This window comes from Podarcis vaucheri (assembly GCF_965113315.1).
Source record: "Podarcis vaucheri genome assembly, chromosome: 7".
NCBI lineage: Eukaryota > Metazoa > Chordata > Lepidosauria > Squamata > Lacertidae > Podarcis > Podarcis vaucheri.
Window position 1 is genome coordinate 77883467 of NC_138765.1, and position 20028 is coordinate 77903494.

At 41.7% G+C, this 20028-nt stretch overlaps 1 protein-coding gene across 16 annotated transcripts in view; it reads right to left on the minus strand.

Moving 5' to 3' along the window:
• The window catches only part of RERE (arginine-glutamic acid dipeptide repeats), a 358060-nt gene extending 345039 nt beyond the window's left edge, over window positions 1-13021 (minus strand). For 5 of the 16 annotated variants that reach the window (XM_082229760.1, XM_082229754.1, XM_082229759.1 and 2 more), the window contains exon 1: window positions 12026-12802. The gene's annotated coding sequence lies outside the window, so the exon portion shown is untranslated. Of the gene's footprint in view, window positions 1-12025; window positions 12805-12845 lie in introns of those variants that run through there. The other 11 variants (XM_082229753.1, XM_082229769.1, XM_082229770.1 and 8 more) reach the window with 5 other exon arrangements.
• Window positions 13022-20028: the final 7007 nt, after the last annotated feature.

The following is a 20028-nucleotide window of genomic DNA, read 5'->3' on the forward strand; positions in this document are numbered from 1 at the left end:
CACACACACACACACACACACCATCCACGCCACATGCCTACTGACCTTCCCCTGAACTCCCAGCTGAATCAACAACAAACAATGGATTCTGCTGGACTGGCATGGGTGGTAGATACAAATCCCAGTGCCACACATTCCCCTACAACTCCAGAAACCCCAGCTGTGTGCCACAACACCAAATCCAAAGTAGTAGGGAAATGTCCTGCAGAGACATACCCTCAAGAAAGCTGCCAACTGCACTGTGAAAATAGGAACCTCTGCAGTTCAAGCAAAGCTTGCATTCAAGGAACTTAAAAGCACGGCAGCATCTGAGCACTAAGGCTGCCTTGCACCCGTCAGCTTTCGCTCCCGCATCACCTTCTGATCCTCTCCAAATGCTGAGCGAACAGAAAAATCTGGTTGAATGCACAGAAGAGGCATTTTAATGAAAAACTGCAAATCAAAGCAACAAGGTAAAAAAAAAAAAGCTAGGCACAGGAAAAACATCAGGCATACAAAGAAACAATAAGAAGAAATGGAAGTGTCAAAGCAGCAAAGAGAAAGCATTTTAATTTAAAATGAAAAGGGTGATGTGAGACAAATAACTTTTATATATATAAAAAATAACTAAACTGAGGGGGGAGGAAAAACAGGAAAGAACACAATGCAAGAAACAAAGCAGAAATATTATTTCTTTTCAAGTAGGAAGGGGGAACTGCAGAACGCACAGAATAGAGAGAGAGCCTGTATAAAAAGGTCTTAATTTCTAATACAGGAGCTTCCCACGTAGTTTGCATTAACAACATTTTTAACAAGCTGCTTAGGGCCTAAAACTACAGTGAATTTAAAATGTACAGAAGACTGCTAAGCTACAAGCAAACTTGAGACCTGAAGCTCGGAGCATTAGCTTCAAAAGCCTCTTTGCCAGATTTTAACACATGGACAATATGAATTAGGACTGCTCAGTTAGATGACATGAAAATGGTTCCCCAACTAACTGGGAAGAACTTTTTTCTTTTAAAAAAGTAATCATTTCATTAGAAGAGCCCACACAAAAAACGTGAAAAGCCAAGCTGTTTCTTAGAAGCAGCACCCCCCCTTTTTCTGTTACAAAGGAAGAAATGCCTCCAAGATGGGTCCTGATACAGCACATGTAGGTTTTAATGATTGCCTTTTTCTGTGCTTTTAGCTGCTTCTATTTTAGCTATAAGCCACTTTGAGTCTTTGTCAGGAAAAAAGGGAGGCTATAACAACAACAACAACAATAAAGGCATAATAAAAAGAGCTTTTTCCCACTCCAAAACTGCTGTTCATTCACATGAAGACATATTTAAATAAACTTACCCAAGCAGTCATACAACAGTCTTAACTTGTGTTCAGATAAGAAAATTAGAGATTATATCCAATGTTAGCCCTACTCAGAGTAGAACCCTTGGAATTAATGGACCTAGGACCATTCATTTCAAAGGGGTTACTCCGAGATAATCTGACCAGGTACAAGCTGGTCATGTTGGGTCCTTGGAAACATCTGGGTTAATAGGCACTGTAAAAATATTCAAAATAAATAGAATCTAGATGTATTAACAGGGAAGCACCCTTCATAAGAACATACTAACAGCCCTGTTAGATCAGACCAAAGGCCCATCAAACCCTCATCCTATTCTCACAATGGCCAACAAGATGACTATGGGGAAGTCTGGAAACAGGACCCAAAAACAATAGTACTCTCCCCATTTGTAATACCCAGCAACTGAGACTCAGAGGCATACCGCTTCCCAACTGGATTTTCTATTACCCTACGTTGAGAAACAGGCGACCAGCAATAGAAACTGCATTTACTAGAGTTAGCCCTGGCCCACAAGAATTTATGCCGCAGTGATTCTGTTCCAAGTCTTCTCAATTTTTGTTGCAACAAACTAACACAGCTATCCCTTTGCAATCTGGTCCCATGGAAGTTAAGGCTCCTCTCCTTCAGGTTATGTAGAAGAAGCAAGCTTTCCCTAGAAGATTTGAGGATTAAAATCTTAACTGGAATAATGCATGCTAGCCACCTTCTCTTTGAGTAGAAGCTAATAAAACTATGAAGGCTTGATCTTCACTTGAATTCAGGAAGACTCAAGCAACTGGGTTTAAAACATGTCAATCAAATCCTGGGTTCTCCACATACAGCAAATATTAGCACTGTACTGTGTCCACACCTTGACATTCCAGACTTGCTTTTATACCTGCTGGCTCACCAGTGCAAAGAATGCTATTAAAAGCACTTTGGATTGTAGCAAAACCAGTTTCGAACGTGGTTTGTTTTAGAAACAAAGAATGCTGCCTTTCACTCACATGGGAACCACAAGAAGAATTCCACATGCATTTGCTAGCACTCCCCATCTCTCCCCCCCCCCCGCACCCAAAAGTAAACCACCACATCTTGGGATTCTCATTTTATATCTGAGCCCTTAGTGCCTCCCAAAAATTTAAATCCTCACTCTCACAAATTTATTTTGCTCTAAAGAAAAAATAAGAGATTCACTACCACAAATTAATTATATATGTGTGTGTAGCACAGATTGTATCGGGCCATTTTCCAGAGACAAACTGCCAATCAAATGAGAGCATCAACATAAACTACCAAAACAGCAGAGAGTCAAAGTGCAGAAAAATCTCCAAGCTGTCAAGACATCACCTTTAGAACAAAGACACCAATATCCTGTGGTGTTTTTGAAAACAAATTTAAGTGTTTGTTCTTTTCATCTTATTTTTGTTTTTAAAGCAAAAGATCAAAGGGGAACCTATTTGCCAAATGGAAAACCCTAAGAACCACATTGAGAGAAATGGAAGCACGGAGGGGGGAGAAGAGGGCTAAAGGCTTCAAGTAGTTCAGAAATGGCATTTATAAATGAAAAAAGGCAAAGGGGCGAAAAGCTGAAAGATTTACCATCTTGCAGTATCGTTCACCTCATTGGCTAGAAAAGAAGCATCCCCATTCTAGATATTTCAAGGCAAAAAAAAGGAGCCAGGTGTTTTGCATTGCCCCCTTGCCAAAAAAAAGGTGTAACAACTGATTTGGTTTAAATCTCACAATACTAAATCAGCTCCATTTCCTAAAGGTTTTTTAAAAAAGAAAAAAGATTCACTTAGGTGACCTCTGCAGGAACACAGAGAAAGAGCAGGTCATTTTCAACCTTTCCCTGCCAAGAGAGAAAGAGAGTCTGTTTAAACTTCAAGGGATTGCAAGCAGGGAAGATCTGAAGTGATCTGGAAAGGGGCTGTAAGGCAGGTTCCCAACTCCTGCTCTGTTTCAGCTGGAGGACCACATTCCCTTTTGGAGTACCTTCCGGAGGCTGTGCACCAGTGGGGCCAAGGGCAAATGTGGTCAGAGCAATGGATGCAACGCTACATCCCAGACACACAAAAATTCAGCAGTTTACACATAGACTTCCATCCTTCGTTCACCAAGCAAGAGGCATTATGACCATTCAAGGATGAATTCCAGCCAGGCAAAAGAGCAAGGAGCAAGTCTTGTGAGGACTGGGGAGGGGAGCTGAGGGCTGGGTTGCAGCATGGCCAGAGGAGATTCTGGACAGACAGGCAGAGAGAGGGCTGCATTTGGTCCCCGAGCCCAAGGTTTCCACCACTGATATCAGATGCCAGGTAGCAAATGATGGGGAAATACCTGGGGAACCAGGTTGAGGAAACAATCCTGAGTTAAGATGCACCGATGCTCCAACTTCAAAGATGGCAGCTTTGGATATTTGGTAAAGCTGACCTGTGCTTCTGACATGGTACTGGCTTCTGTTGCTTAGATATGTCTCATACTGTACCAAACCTGTTGGCAGCCACTGTCCTCCCTTGGCTGCCTCCTTCAGCTTTCAAAATACAGTGGAACCTCGTGTTACGTACCGTCCTCCTTATGAACGCTTCAGGTTACGAGCTCCGCTAACCCGGAAGTAGGTCCTCCTGGTTGCAAACTTTGCCCCGGGATGCGAGCAGATGCCCCGGGATGCATTGGCAGCCTGGCGGAAGTGGGAGGCACCATTAGCGACAGCGCACCTCAGGTTAAGAACAGCTTTGGGTTAAGAATGGACCTCCGAAATGAATTAAGTTCGTAACCAGAGGTACCACTGTAGTTATTTCTCATCTCCCATGCCAGTTGCTCACTTTCAACATGTTACCTCTGGGCTGAGCAAAGTCGTATCATAAAAAAAAACCAGAGCAAGCTCTCCTGCAAGTGACGCTTCCACAACTTCACAGGGCACACTGTGTCAAGGTTTCACAGGTTGTCTGAGGTCCAAGCCCCCACCCCACAAAAATAAAAACCTGCATTTGATGCAGCAAAACACCATATACTCTTAAGTACAATTTCAGAACAGCTAATAAAGAACAGAACAAGGGAGGGAAAAACCAGGGTACTAGACAACACAAGCTCAGGCTACATTGTCCTCTATGAAAGCAATACAGAGAAGAGTCAATTTTCTAAGTATACAGGGGACTGGCAGCATGAGGACTGAATCTCCTTCCCCACAATGCCCAGAACAGCTCATTGCTATTAGCCTCCAGATGCACAAATGGCTCCTTAAGCCCTTCTTACTATTGGGAATGGCAACTAATGCTTGGGCAAAGTCCTCACCTTTTATGCAGCTTCATTGCTCAATCTTCTGAAGGAGTCAAAAGACAAGGATGTAGGAATGAAAACAAAGGTAAATACTGTACATAAGAAGAGGAAGGCCAAAGTCTCCATCACTATTTGTACGGAGTGAGAGGGAATTAAGGAGCCCACTGTATGTGTCTTAACATGCCCAGAATCAAGTTGATGAGTGAGGACAAGAATGCACAAATTCACCTCCATAGCCAGCATCCCTCTTGCCTCTGACAAATACTGCCAAAGCTCTGTGCCAAAGGGCCAGGAGCCACCCCATTCTCCATCAGACTTAGGAAGGAAATGTAGCAAGGGCTGAACTCTAACCCCATGCTGGTTGTCTGAAAGCAATTCAATGCCTCCAAAGCTCAGAAAGATGTCAGAGACAAGAACTCAAACACTTCAGTGCAGATTCTGTGTTAACTGCAGATTAGATCTCTTATCAAGGCCAAGCATGACTTGTGGAAGGGTGATAGCTCAGTGGTAGACTATCAGCCTTGCATGCAGAAGGTCCCAATTTCAATTCCCCAGCATCTCCGGGTACAGGTGGGAGAGGCTCCTGCCTGAAAACATGTAGAGCTGCTGCCAGTCAGTGCACATCTTCATATAAGACAGCTTCCTCTGTTGGGCCCTAAAAGCACAGCCAGTGCTACTTACTTTAAATTCTAAATTTATGTTTCAAAACTGAAAATTTAAAAAGTGATAACAAAAATAAATATGATTTTAAAATTTCCCCCAAAATTTATTGATCATTTAATATTTCTAAGGTCTGCCTAATACAGGTCTGCCTTACTGGGTTCTATTTTGGATAAATGGGTCTTCTTGTAGTAAAATATAACAAAATAAGACCAAACCATAATATCAGTTACATTTCTTTAGAAAGTTATTCAATTAAAAGGTATCTGAAAAGCTAGTTAGGCTTTTCTTTTAAAAATGTGTTCCAAAGCCAAGTGATAGCTTGCAACTGTGTGACAGAATTAACGCTTTGAAAGAATTCTTGTTAGTATTTCATTTCATGAACATTACAACAATTCATGAAACAGAACCCAATAAGGCAGACAGGTATTTACAAAATATTTATTCTAAATGTGATCTCATTGAGAGCCCAAGATGAAAATTTGCAGGTAGCTCTTAAAAATATTAAATAATCAATACATTTTTTTGGAAATTTTAAATCATGTTAATTTTTTAATCACTTTTTAAAATTTAAATTTTGTAACTTAAATTTAAATTTTAAAGTAAGTCCATCATGTGACATATCATATTAAAGCTCATAAAGTTCTGAAGGGATTGATGTTTTAGAGTGGTGTTTTTAGTTTCTCAATTCTGGGCTGAGCTTTTAAGGTTTTTGTGTAGTCCAGCAAGGCCAAAATTGTCAATTTTTTCAAACCCTCATAATTCACAAAGGGGTGAGAGAAATAATTAAAATTTTAGATTTAAACTTAGTTTTGATCATTCAACAAGTGTACAAAATATTAAGAAAATTGGATGACATGAGGTAAAAAAGTTTGATCACTTGATATAGAATAACCCTCTTGCAAAAACATCACTGACCAGGGAGGAGCCTCTAGAACTGACTCCCAGTTCCATTTGAGCATCTTCACTACATATTCTGACTATCGGTCCAGAAAATGTTAAGTCTTCTTCTTGCAAACAATAAGAGTAATTCCAGACACTTTCTTTGGCCAAAATAATATTACAGGCAAATATTGTGTTCATTGATTTAAAGCCACAAATGAGAATGCCAAGCCGCAGTTTTGCCACTGCACCCTACCTCAAAAATAAACTCCCATTAGTGTAAATGGATGTATGCATACATAATGAGAATAGACTAATTTGTATTCTGTGGGTGAGGCGAATTAAAGATAAACAGAATCCAGGTCAATTTAGGTTGCATTAGTGAATACACCTCCTTTCCTGGCTCGTTTTCATTCGAACTCATTTTTAACTCAGATTTGTTTTAATTTCACTTTATCACCTCTGAACATCTAGTGATTCTTTCCAATTTACTATGGGTGGCACACAGCACAAGCAGCTTGCCATGGCAATTAGTCTGATACCCATGCCCAATATAGCAGAGGATTCACAAAGCATTTCAATGCATGCCTCCTCATCCATTTATACGATCGAACAGACCAAATGAAGCCCACAGTATGTTTTGAAACCCCAGAGACATCAACCTCATAGGGGAAAATACGGTAAATCTTTATACAAATAAAGGGAGGAAAGGGCTACGGTCTCTCTTGAAAACAAAATCAGCAGTATTAGTGACTGAGGCACACAGAGAAACTGGAGCGAGTCAAGAGAAATTAGGGAGGCCAACCCACGTTCCAAGACGACTGAATTTATCTGTGTCGTTTATTACGTATGTATGCTGTCTGTATTACATACAGGCTTTATTACACATGCATACTGCTTTTCCTCCACAGCACTCGGGGTGGCAGACATAATCTCCCTTTTCCCTGCCTATTGTACTTGACAAGACCTTACACTGAGGCAAGTGGCTTAATCTCCATCAGGTCTGTAAAATGACAATATGGCTTTAGATTGTTCCGAGTATGGTCAATCAATAATAAGAATGTCAGCATCCTTAATAATAGAACAAACTCAGAGATTTCAGAGCAGCACCCAAGATTTGTGCCTGCTCTGGCATCTTCCATCAGTTCTCATTTTGTGAACAGAGGGGTCACTATGCAAGCTTGAACAGGAGCTTTGCCTCCTAAGGAAGATGCATGGAGGGTGGTATTTCATGGAGGAGAGGATTATTCTCTTGTTATTCTAGCAGTGCCACTTACCTGGAGCAAACCCACACCGTACATTTAAAACACCATACATTTAAATATATGTTGAATATTTAAAGCAAATGGCCTCCCCCAAGGAATTCTGGAACTGTAGTTTGTTAAGGTTGCTGGAATTGTTGCTCTATGAGGGGGGATCTACAGTTTCCAGTATTCTTTGGGAGTAAGTCATATACTTTAAATGTACATTGGATGTGCTTTAAATGTATGGGATGAACCTGTCCTCCATGACATCCCCTGCGGGTAATGCGTTTTTTGTTTTATTTGATGCAGAGGACAGTCTGTTACATTTTATACACATTCCTGTCCCTCAAGGGCTATTAACCACAATAGCTAAATGTGTCCATGTTAGCATGTAATATACAACCAGAAATCCAGATGCTGGAAACCAACAAAGAAAAGCCATTCCTTCCATGCCCTTTTTTGGGAAACATCTGGCAGAACTACAACTCTCTTCATCCCTGACCATTGGCCATGCTGACTGGGACTAATGGGAGCTTGAGTTCAATAACATCTGGAGAGCCACATGTTGCCTACTCCTAGAATAAATGGACCTTTTGTCCAATCCAGCAAGGGAGTTCTTCTGCCCTTGGGGGCTTACACAGTCAGAAGATACAACTTGGGAGTCCAGGCTCTGCAATTAGCTGGAAAAGCTAGCAGACATGGAGAGTTAAATTAATAATTCAGAGCAGGGTCTTGTCGAAGCTCATTATTACAAATACCTCCCACCACAAGTCAAGTCCCCGTGAAAACTCATATGTTCAACCACTGACCTATTTCTTGGCCAGACTATGTCTTATAATGGCATCCCTATGAAATAACTGCTGGCCTAAAAACAAGGCATGAAAAAGAGAAAGATATACAACAGAAAACAAGGAGGGTTATGAACTTGAAGCCAAAGGAATCTGGTTACTAGAGAAGCATAGATGGAATTTCATTACAAGGAGATTAGTTAATATTTGTTATCCATTGCCAAGGGCTTTAGAAGGAACAACTTACATTTGAAAGGATGCCAGGAACTCTTGGAGGTTAAGAAGTGCAGCAGGACACAAAAAGCTACCTTAAGCAGACAACCACCCTCTGCATCGTTGACAAGGGGATGGCAGAAAGCAGAAGACAGCTCACAGTTTGATCCCCAGACAGCTTCTGGTAGACTACCATGGCCTGCTGGAATCCCTGGTCTGATCCAGCAAGGGACCGCCTACATTTTTCTCAAGCAAGAGTGTGCTCGCAGATAATTTAACACAGACTAGGTAAAGGTAAAGGTCAAGGTAAAGGGACCCCTGACCATTAGGTCCAGTCGTGACCGACTCTGGGGTTGCGGCACTCATCTCGCTTTATTGGCTGAGGGAGCCGGCGTACAGCTTTCGGCTCATGTGGCCAGCATGACTAAGCCACTTCTGGTGAACCAGAGCAGCACACGGAAACGGCGTTTACCTTCCCGCCAAAGCGGTACCTATTTATCTACTTGCACTTTGATGTGCTTTCGAACTGCTAGGTTGGCAAGAGCAGGGACTGAGCAACGGGAGCTCACCTCGTTGCGGGGATTCAAACCGCCGACCTGATCGGCAAGTCCTAGGCTCTGTGGTTTAACCCACAGCGCCACCCGCGTCCCACAGACTAGTGATGCTTTAATTGAGAAGGCATTAGATTGGTGTACTGGAATACCACACAAGACCCGGGTCAGCCCACCTCTGCCACAGAGCGATCCATATGCAAACATACCTAGTAGGGTTATTGGTTACTCTTGCCAGTGTTAGAAACTCAGATATATAATCTAATTGCCAAATGACACCTTAAATCTGGGTTGCATTTGCCACAATGGAATTTCTAAGTGCAGTTTTTTTTTGGGGGGGGTTGCAGTGGGGTTATTATTTTCATCATCATCATCTTTATACCACTTTATATTTTTTGAAACAAATCTCAAAGCAGTTTACAACACATCAAAACATCAAATAAAACACTCCAGAATAAAACAAATTTGATCTTCAAGGAAAATATTTCAGATCCTTCTCTAAGAGACATTTTGCTTTCCCCAGTCACCGACCTGGCATCTAGAGATCTCCCCAGGTGGCAATTGGACCCACACCAGTCACAAAACGTGCCTGGCACCTGACTAGTTTCTGACACTGTCTGAAACATGAGAAGCTGTCAGACTCTCTATCAAAATTAGTACTGCCTGCTCTGGCTGGCAGCAGCTCTCCAGGATCTGAGGCAAAGAAAAGGCTTTCCTGACACCTCCTACCTGAGTCTCTCAACTGGAAAGAGCCAGGAACTGAACGTGATAATTTCTGCATGCAGAACAAAACACACCTGTCTTGTGGACATAAGGTGCTACATTCAGGAATAAGGAGGAATGAATACATTGTTACTCAGAAAGCTCTGGCAATTTTCTTTGGAGGAAGAAAGGGAGACCACTCTATGCAAACTGGAAGCCTAGGATTGTATCCAACTGAGTTCTACTCAAAGTAGACACTGAAATGTATGGTCCTAAGACAGTCATTCCCATCAATTTCAATCTACTCTTCGGCTGACTTAACACTGGCTACAACCTCTAGAGTTTACTGTTATCACCTTTGAAATTCACTCACACACAGGAACAGCAGGAGAAGCTAAGTCTAAGAAAAGGGAAGAGGAAAGAAGGAGCTTTAGGTGGATGTTGGCTTTTCTTCCATTCACCTTGGATGGCCTCTCTCTAACCTTGTAAAGGCAGAAGTAATGGAGTAATGCTTCCCAGCTAAAAAAGCAAGGGGGAGAGAGAGAAGAGGAGGGGGAAATGCTTTATTTCTCTGTAGGCAAGCATGGCTCTAACTATGAGAGAAAGTGAACAATAAGATCCCACCCTAGGCATTGTGTGGGTCTCTCCCTCTCTTTCCTTCAGTCCTCACTAACTAATAGATTAGCATAGCAGCTCACCACCCACAAGAAGAAATCATTAAAATGAAAGAAATTGATCCTGGCAAATAAATTATAGTGCATGCTCCAGGAACAAAACCAAAAGAAGTCAATCACTTTTTAAATCAGATTCCACACCCAGTAACTGTACTTCCCTCACCCCAATCTTCAGGCTCCCCACATCCTATGAAAGCAGTCTACACACATAAAAACACACCAAATGGGGTGCTATTGTATGTATTTAGCACCTAGCTGTGCCAACAGTTAAGAGTTAAATTAAGTGTTAGCAACAAGAGTAAAATACACTTATAATTTCTTGCTTGTTGTGGAACATGACATTTCAGATATATTCGTTAATTGAAAAAAACAAAGGCATTCTAAATCTTGACATACATTTGAAATAAACAGAGACCAAATGTTTATATCACTTATAGTAATGAATACTATTGACTGGCATTTCACTTTACAGCAGCAGAACAGATCAGAAACTAGGCACACACACAAACCACAAAAGGGGATATATATATATACACACACACATATACATATAAACTTTTTTGTAAAATGACATGATACTATAAAACCCAGAAATAAAGCTGTTCACAAGCAAAGTCAGTCACTAAATTAAAAGCAACAGCAAAACTGTATTCAAAAATAAACCAAACTCAACCACATGCTTGAATGAATGAACAAATGAATGAATGAATCATTTTGTTTTCTTACAGCCAACTTCACCAACTGTTATAGTTTTCAGGAGTTTAGCTTCTGCTCTCTCCCCTCCCACACCTCTCTGTTCCCAAATATCTTCCAAATTTTAAAAAGAAGGGTGAACATATATGTATGTGGCTGTGCAAGTCAAAGGCAAGTATCTCAAAGAGGGTGTCTGTGATTACACACATTGATAGGATCTTCTCTTAATGCAATCAATGCAAACATGCATTCATTCACAAAATGGGGCACAGCTTACTTTTTCCTAACAACCCATTTGGGAGGGTTTGTCACACACACACACACACACAGAGAGAGAGAGAGAGAGAGAGAGAGATCACACTTGGAATGGTTATCAACTAAAACAGTTCACACACAAGCTGTACTAAAATAAAAAAGGGAAGGGGGGAAATCACTGAAGTTGATATGTTTCCATATTGTACAGAGAGTTGTCTCTTCCCACCCCCAAATCTTCTACAAATCTTCCATCTATTTAAAATGTGCATAGAAGACAAAGTTATCCTTTATTTTTTGAAGGGGAGGGGGTTTCACCAATCAGTGACTGGTAAAACAAAGAATGAATCTAACTAGATATCAGCAGTGACAGGAAGAAAGCAAATGTTACAAATCACCAATTTCAACCTCTTTTTGAATTGCATCCACATGGACTCCCAATATCCATTCAAGAGTCATCTGAAGAATTCAACACTCATTCCGATTCATAACATGCACATACACAAAACCCCAGTTTCTCAAAACACTTCATGGAGCGGCTGGGGGGTGGGGCAGAATCAGCCTCTAACAACAAAATCTCCAGTTCTCTACTGAAATCTTTTTGAGCTACATGTGAAACCACCAGGTGTTTAAAGGGGCCTTTTAAGCACACCTCAACCAAAACACACACACAAAATCCCTTCCAATTTCCCACCTACCCCATATCACTTCCTGCACAAACCACGAGGAAGGAAATAAATAAAAAAGCAAACAGCAATTCAAAGAGAACTTCCTTACTCACCTTCACCTCACAGATCACACCATCAGTAGATTCTTTTTGGTGGTGGGGGTGGGGGACAATGGGTAGATCCCAAGGAAAGTCTAAAAGAAGCAGAAGAAGAATGGGATGGGGAGGGGAGAGTTGTGGAAGGGTCAGGGCTAAAATATATGTGTTGCTGAGGATTTGGGTTTCTGGGAAAGAGGCTATGGAAGCCCCCAGCAAAAAAAGGGGGGGGGATAGAAAGAACGAGATTGTGGAGGAAAAGCAAGAGATGTGGTGATGGAAGGGGGCTTCTATTATGAATGGAAGCAGGGGGGAGGGGGGAGACTGACTCAGTTGGATCCTCTGATGCTTATGGAGTCGGATTCTTCAGGGTTTGGGGTTGGTTTTTTTAGGGGAGGCGGAGGAGGCCAAAGACTGAGGAGGGGGCCCGAGACTGTTGTGGGAGGAGACAATGTGCTCAGTGGGGGTGGGGGGCGGGTGAGGGGAAAAAAAGAGGGATTGAGAGAGGGTTGGGGGGTCGTGCAATAGGAGCAGGAGGAAGCCAGTGGGGGTGAAGGAGAAAGATGGGTGAATATTGAGGAGGGGGGAGGAAGAGATAATCCAGCCAGCTCAATGCACACCCTCCTCTTTTCCTTCTGTGGGGAAATATATATGCAAAAGAGGGTGAAGGGAGAGAGAGAGAGAGATAATCAATAATAGCAGCAGTGTGAGCCCCTCTCTTTTCTTCTTCCTCTCTCTCTCTCTCTCTCTCTCCTTCCTCCTCCTCCTCCTCCTCCTCTTCCTCACACAACCAAAGAGACACCCAGCAACCACCCCCAGACAGGCCAGCGCCACATACCAGTATCGCGCCTCCTCATTGGCTGCTGGAGCCGGTGTGTGCCTGTCTATGAATGTGCGTGTGTGTATATAGATGTGTGCGGTGGGGGAGGAGGAGGAGGGACCTCATGACCCCAGCAAAGAAGCCGCGACCAATCAGGGCAAAGGATGGAAGTGATTTAAAAAAGAGTGTGTGTGAGAGAGAGAGAGTGCATATGTATGTTTGAGTGAGTAGGAAGGGAGCGGGATTGGGATTGGGCGAGGCGGGAGGCCAGGGGCGGGGATTTTTCCTCGCGCCCGCGACGGTTGGCGCGCTGAGCTTGGGGGGGCTCGAGGGGGCGCTACTCCCCTCCTCCGCCCTTCGCCCTCAAATACGCGCAGTTTCCTCTCATGTATTTTTGTATCTTCAAAGTGTGTGGTTGTGGGTTTCCCCCTGCGGTCCCTTATTTTTATTGAAGTTATCTAGCTGAATTTATTTCTATCTCCCTTATGTAAATTCTATTAATTAGCATATTACTGTATTTAATAATTGTATGTTGGAGTCTTTATCATAAGAGTTTTCATTATGCCACCATTTAAACGTGAAATGTCGCCATGATTATTTATTACATGTGTAATCAGTGCCGGATTTATATATATGCTAAACAAGCTATATCTTAGGGCCCCACTCTCTTGGGGGCCCCCAAAAAAATTAAAATAAAAACCAAATAAAATAAAACCTACATACAGCAACAGTGTTTTGTGTTGTTTAGGCTCTTATTTGCTGTGTGCAAATGGCTTTAGATATCTATTAAGTCCTATTCTAGGTCCTATTATGATAAATTTTTATTGGAAATTTTATTTACAACATAACACAAACCCCCCACCCCTCAACACAGAAATCCACCCCCATCAGACACAAACATAACAAACAACAAGCATAATATACAACAATACAAACAACCAAATAAAATAAAGACTTCCTTTATCCTGTTTCTGGCATCCTTATTTACTTCTTATAAGCTGTTTCCTTGATGAATTATTATTAAGATTTTTCTAATTATAACTTAAATATCCACAAGGTCTCCTGCAGACATTAATCAAAACAAGTCCAGGTATGAATTTTAGGGCAATTTTGTGAAGTATTCTCTGCATTTTCCCCATGCTTTTTGAAATTCTTGTCTAGTATGATGTCTAATTGCCTCTTACAGATAGGTAGCCGTGTTGGTCTGCCATAGTCAAAATAAAAAAATTCCTTCCAGTAGCATCAGTAGTGATCTGAAGAAGTGTGCATGCACACGAAAGCTCATACCAAGAACTAACTTAGTTGGTCTTTAAGGTGCCACTGGAAGGAATTTTTTTATTTTGTCTAATTGCCTCTGTTAATCTAGCCAGTTCAATATACTCTTAACAGTTTGTCTTGCCATTCCATTTTTGTTGGCACAATTTCTTTTTTACAGTTTTTAGCAATTAGTATTCTTGCCGCTCCTGTAGCATTCTAGGTCCTATTATGGACCTATTCCATAAATTACCATATACTGTAGCATATATTTAACACAAAAAAGCAGCAATTTGTTGTTGACAAGGGACAGCTACAGCTGGACATATATAAAGGCCCCTTTACCTTCAGTAGCTTAGGGCCTCATCAAACCTAAATCCGGCCCTGTGTATACCGCCTTTCATGGGGAAACCCCAGCCAGATGGGCGAGGTATAAATAATAAAATTGTTATTGTTATTATTATCCATCCGAAGATCAGGGGGCAGTTCACAACATAAAATGAATGCAACATGTTCACCATGTGTTGGTTATCGGCATGGGCATCATCCATATATTAATTGCGTACTACACTAAGGGATATATGGAACAGGCTATTGTTGGTTTTCTTTACTGCTGAATGCCAGATCTGCTTGGAGTAAGACCTCCCTCATCCATGATCAGATTATGGACCAGGAGGTTAATCTGGTCCGTATGGCTTCAGACCTGGGTGGGTGAGCCTGGCAGAGTTTGCCTCACCCCACTATGCCCACATGGGTACTTTGCAGCATCATGGCTGAGTGTCAACGAGGGGAAGTTGTTGTGATCTATAGAGATCCCATTTCTCTCTTTCTCTTTCTCTTTCTCTTTCTCTTTCTCTTTCTCCAGGCTCCCTACCCATGGAGAACCTGCAAAGGACTCTGTAAGAGCCATTCTTCCCCCCCCCCAAGGGAATAAGGGCAGATTTTCGTATATTACAGTGGGGATACAGAGCATGTGTCCCTGCCGTTGGGCAATTGGGACATTTGAGGGAATCTGCTGGTTTACCACCCTGTGCCTGAGCTGACACTGGGACTCAGCAACACAGCTTCAAATAAAACATTTTAAGTGTGTTGTAAAGTGCAATATACAAATGTGAGACTAGATGGTGATTGCAAACTATGGCAAATTCAATATATTTTTCAAAACTTTTTTTATATAAAAAAAAAGCATTTTCACAGCAGGTTTTTTAATATGTGTATAGATTTCACCTTGGTCTCAGAGGACTGCTGGTTCTGGCAGACCACAACATCCATGTCAAGGTGAATGGCTCTGGGGCAGTGGCGGAGGAAGAGGAGTGTGGGAAAAACATACTGCCCCCAGCAGCGCGATACTGGTGGGGTGCCATCACAGCTGCCCCCCCCCGCACTGGACGCCACGCCCCTGCAGGCAGTGGGCTGCACCCCCAGGACATTCGCCATGCCCCTGTGGGCTGCACGCTACGCCCCTGGGACGCACGCCATCTCCGCCACTGCTCTGGGATAGTTGCACTGTATGATTACCTCCACTGGGAGCGAGAGAGGGGAAATGTGTCCCTGTTAATTCTCAACCTCTCAGCAGCTTTCAGTACCACCAACCATGGTATCCTAGTGGCTGTCCAAGTTAGGGGCACTGTTTTGCATTTGTTCTGATCCTGTTTCGATGGATGTTTCTACACAATGATGCTTGAGGAGTGTTCTTCTGCCCTGTGGAGCCTTCAATTAAAAAACCAAACCCATACAAAATATACACTGATGGCAAGGTTTTGTTTTTCTAGCTGGGAACGTCTGATAAGACAAAAGTGTATTCAGCTGTGGGCACTTGTCTTCTCTCAACAGGGATTTTATAAAGGTATATACATATTGCATGTATGTGTAATACATATATTTTCATTTTATATTGTGTATATTATAATATTTCAAAATCATAAAGCACCTTGGCAGGAAGGCGGTATATATGAGCAGCAAATAAATAAATATGATCAATGTTCCCAATAAGATACATGGGATATTTTGTCAGTGTGTTTTATTTTTTAAAAAATGCAACGTACAGATATGAAAAACAAGTGAATGACAAAACATCTACCTCTGTTTTGTCATTCATTCATATAGATACATACTTCTTAAAGCATCAAACAAACATTTGCCCTGGATCCCAGAAGGTTGCGATTAATCACTAAAGCAATATATTTATTACAGTGGCTAACCAAACAGATATATTAAAATTTTAAAGGCAGAAACTGAAACGTTTGCCACAACCATTTGCTGTAGCTGTTTTGTTAGTCACTGTAGTGTTTGTGTGTGTGTGTGTGTGTTACTTTTAACTAGAAAAATATAGCTCCATATAGTCCAATATATAGAGGTTCTCTCTGTAAATATATACCCATATGCACACCAATGTGAAATGCTCAATAAAATACACATGGTACATGATGTAGGGGTAAATAAGTATTTTATTAATAGCATTTCTATGCCATCTTATAAATGCAAAATATTCACATATATTAAAAAATGCATATCATAGGCATTCTTTTATTTACTAATAGAAATTCTACTTTATAAACTCAAAATGTTCACAGTTAATAAATGCATATTATATAATAAATACATATTATTCAAATTGTCTTATAAAAGAAGGATGGGATCAGTATCATTAGGCAGAGTGAAGCAACCGCTTCAGGCAACAGATACTGTACCTGGGAACAGCAACGAAGGGTCCATGGGTGGCAGGAAATAGCTTAAACCGGGTGTGATCTTTTACAAAATGAATAGAATGCATAGCTTCTCAGTCTTTTACAATTTATTGAGGCTACAAATTAATGATCCTCAGCTTCGAATAAAATATAGGGTTAACCTTTTAGATCAAGCTCAGAGTAGACTTTATTTATTATATTAGTACTAATAGCATTAATTTGATGTGCTGCAAAGGTTTCCACACAATTTGCAACACATTTGAAATGTATTTTCTTAGGTTAAATGGGTCAGGGTTCTTAGGATCCTGATAGTGGGTGGTTACATCAAAAGGGACATGTGCAAAGCCGCCAGATGTCATGCCTCATCTAGATAGCATGGGAAGGAGTCCATGATCATGAAGCACATTGGTACCAATGTGACCACTGCTCCATCTAGCTCAGTATTGTCTGCACCTGAATAGTGGCAGCAGTCCAGGATTTTGAACAATGCTTTCTCCCAACGCTACCCAAAGATGGTGGGGAGTGAACCTGGAAACTTCTGCATGCAAAGCTGATTCTCTACCACCATGGTTAGGCAAACTAAGGCCCAGGGGTCGGATCAGGCTCAATTGCCTTCTGAATCCGGCCCACGGACGGTCTGGAAATCAGCGTGTTTTTACATGAGGAGAATGTGTCCTTTTATTTAAAATGCATCTCTGGTTTATATGTGGGGCCTGCCTGGTGTTTTTACATGAGTAGAATGTGTGCTTTTATTTAAAATACATCTCTGGGTTATTTGTGGGGCATAGGAATTCGTTCTTCTCCCCCCCCCAAAAAAAAATAGTCCGGCCCCCCACAGGGTTTGAGGGACAGTGGACTGGCCCCCTGCTGAAAAAGCTTGCTGACCCCTGCTCTATCGCTGAGCCACAGAATGCTAGTGTAAGCAATACTGAGCTAGATGGACCAATGTTCTGACTCAGTACAGTATAAGACAGATTTCTGTGTATATAACATTCTCCTCTGTAATCTGAACTCCTATTAACTACAGCCGTCTCCTACTATGTACGTACTTCTATATTAAGCTCACGTATATTTGAGAAGATGAACAGATAAGTCATAGCAGGTAAATTGCCGATTGAAATTCCCCATTCAGCAGCCAAGAGGAACAATAAAGAAAACCAACTCATTCCCTTCTTTTTTTTTAAGAGCAACAAAAATTTATTCTGCAATCAGGAAATTGCAACTCAGCCTGCGATCATGATGGATGAGTCATGGCCTTTCCTCAGCTCGCTGTTAAAGCAGAATGAAAGGCTAATTAAACAGGCAAATGTCAATATGGTGATTAGCTTACCATATAATATTCTGATTGGCTTTTACGGATGACCTTCCTCTACTCCCCTACGATTTGAATAGGTACGCCTCCCCCCCCCCCTTTTATGTTGTATGTCTTAGAGACTGAAGATGACCAACATGCTTCTTCCATATACATAACATATATGCAAGACTGCGAAGATGAATTCAGATTCCTGTGCAATAGCCTCCATTTTTAAATATGCCCATTTCCCCCTCCTGGCTTTGTACAAATACGCATTAATGACCATCACACCCTAGGGACAGTTTGCAGAGTCCGTCCGACCTGCGATAACAATCCTTTTCTCCTCTGATTTATCTACACATTCAATAGGTATTTGGGTGGAGGGGGAGAAAGCAAATTGAGTCAGCAGCCAACCAGAATATCTGTTTAGAATGGCTCCTTTTTCTGTGTGGCAGGCAGAAATTAAACACATCACTTCATCCCCGATATAATGGATAAAAACACCGTGGATGAATTTCCCTGTTTATCATGTAGCTATTAAAGACAGAGAAGTCCAGGAGGGGAGTGGCGGCTACATCATTATTAGTTTTGTTATGTATTTTAAAAATGTACTTCTGCTCTGGACTTGTTGTGAAGAAAATGTCTTTACATAGCTGCACTGATGCCCAGTTCATTTCGGGGCATGTTTTACAGTGCTGGTGTTCCCGGCTTGGAATCTCCCTCCACCCAGGTACATAGCAAACTGCCTTCTACCTAGCCAGACCCATTGGTCCATCTAGCTCAGTATTGTTTACACTGACTGGCAGCCTCACTCCAGGGTTTCAGGCAGGGAATATTCCCAGCCCTACCTGAAGATGCCAGGGATTGAAGCTGGGATTTTCTGCATGCAATGTAGATGCTCTACCATTGAGCTGTTAAGTTGTAGGTGAACATATCAGACAACACAGCGATTCTTCAGACAGCTCTTGTTTATTCACAGGCCAGAACAGAACTGAACTGAAGGGTTCAGCCAACCTGCTTATATAGAGCTCAACTACAAAGCAACAGTAACAACTTTCTGTAACTATCCAATCACTGAACGTCACTTTCAATTCCTTATTTGCATATGCGGACTTGAGTGAAAACTATCTACAGTATCCCCCTGCTGGCCCAGGGTGAGAACTTGAGTACATAACAGAGCTATGGTATTTCCTGCAAAAAATAAAGTAGGCTTCTAGTCCTTTGTGTCTTTCAGTAAAGGGCTGGTTCAAATAGGAGCATACGAATCTGCCTTATACAAAGTCAGACCATTGGTCCAGACAGCTCAGTATTTTCTACACTGACTGGCAGCAGCTTCTCCAAGGTTTCAAACAGGGAATATATTCTCAGCCTTAACAGGAGATGCTGGGGATTGAACCGGGGCCTTCTGCAGTCAAAGCAAATGCTTTTAACTTTTCCCAGAAACAGAAAAAGACATTTTTTTTTTTGTTCTGACTGCCTTTCCCAGCTGGGTAAAGGGCCTTTACCCAAAATGTTCACTTTTTAGTCTTGTTCTCAATGCATTTGTTGTTCTTAATTGTCATATGTGTAAATTGCCTTGAGACAGTGGTTTAGAAGGCAACTAATAAATCAATGATAACAATAATATTGTCTGCACTGATAGGCAGCAGCTTTCCAGGGTTTCTGGAAAGGGTCTTTCTCAACCTTCCATGTTTTGAACCAGGAACTTCCTCCTAGTCCTGATTAACTGCAATTGTAGACTGGGGAGTGGGCCGTGAGACTAGTTTCCCTCCTTTCTTGCAGAATGCCAAATGCTTTATTGCAAAAATACCAATGAATGTTGAGAAGTAATGACCGTCCCTGGCAGCGTTTTGCCCCCAAAACGGTTGAAGTAGCAGAGCAGCTGTCCTCAACAGACGTGCCTCCTTTTTTCCACAAGAGGGCAGAGTGGCTCAACATAATTGCAATGGTTCTTCCAAATATTCAA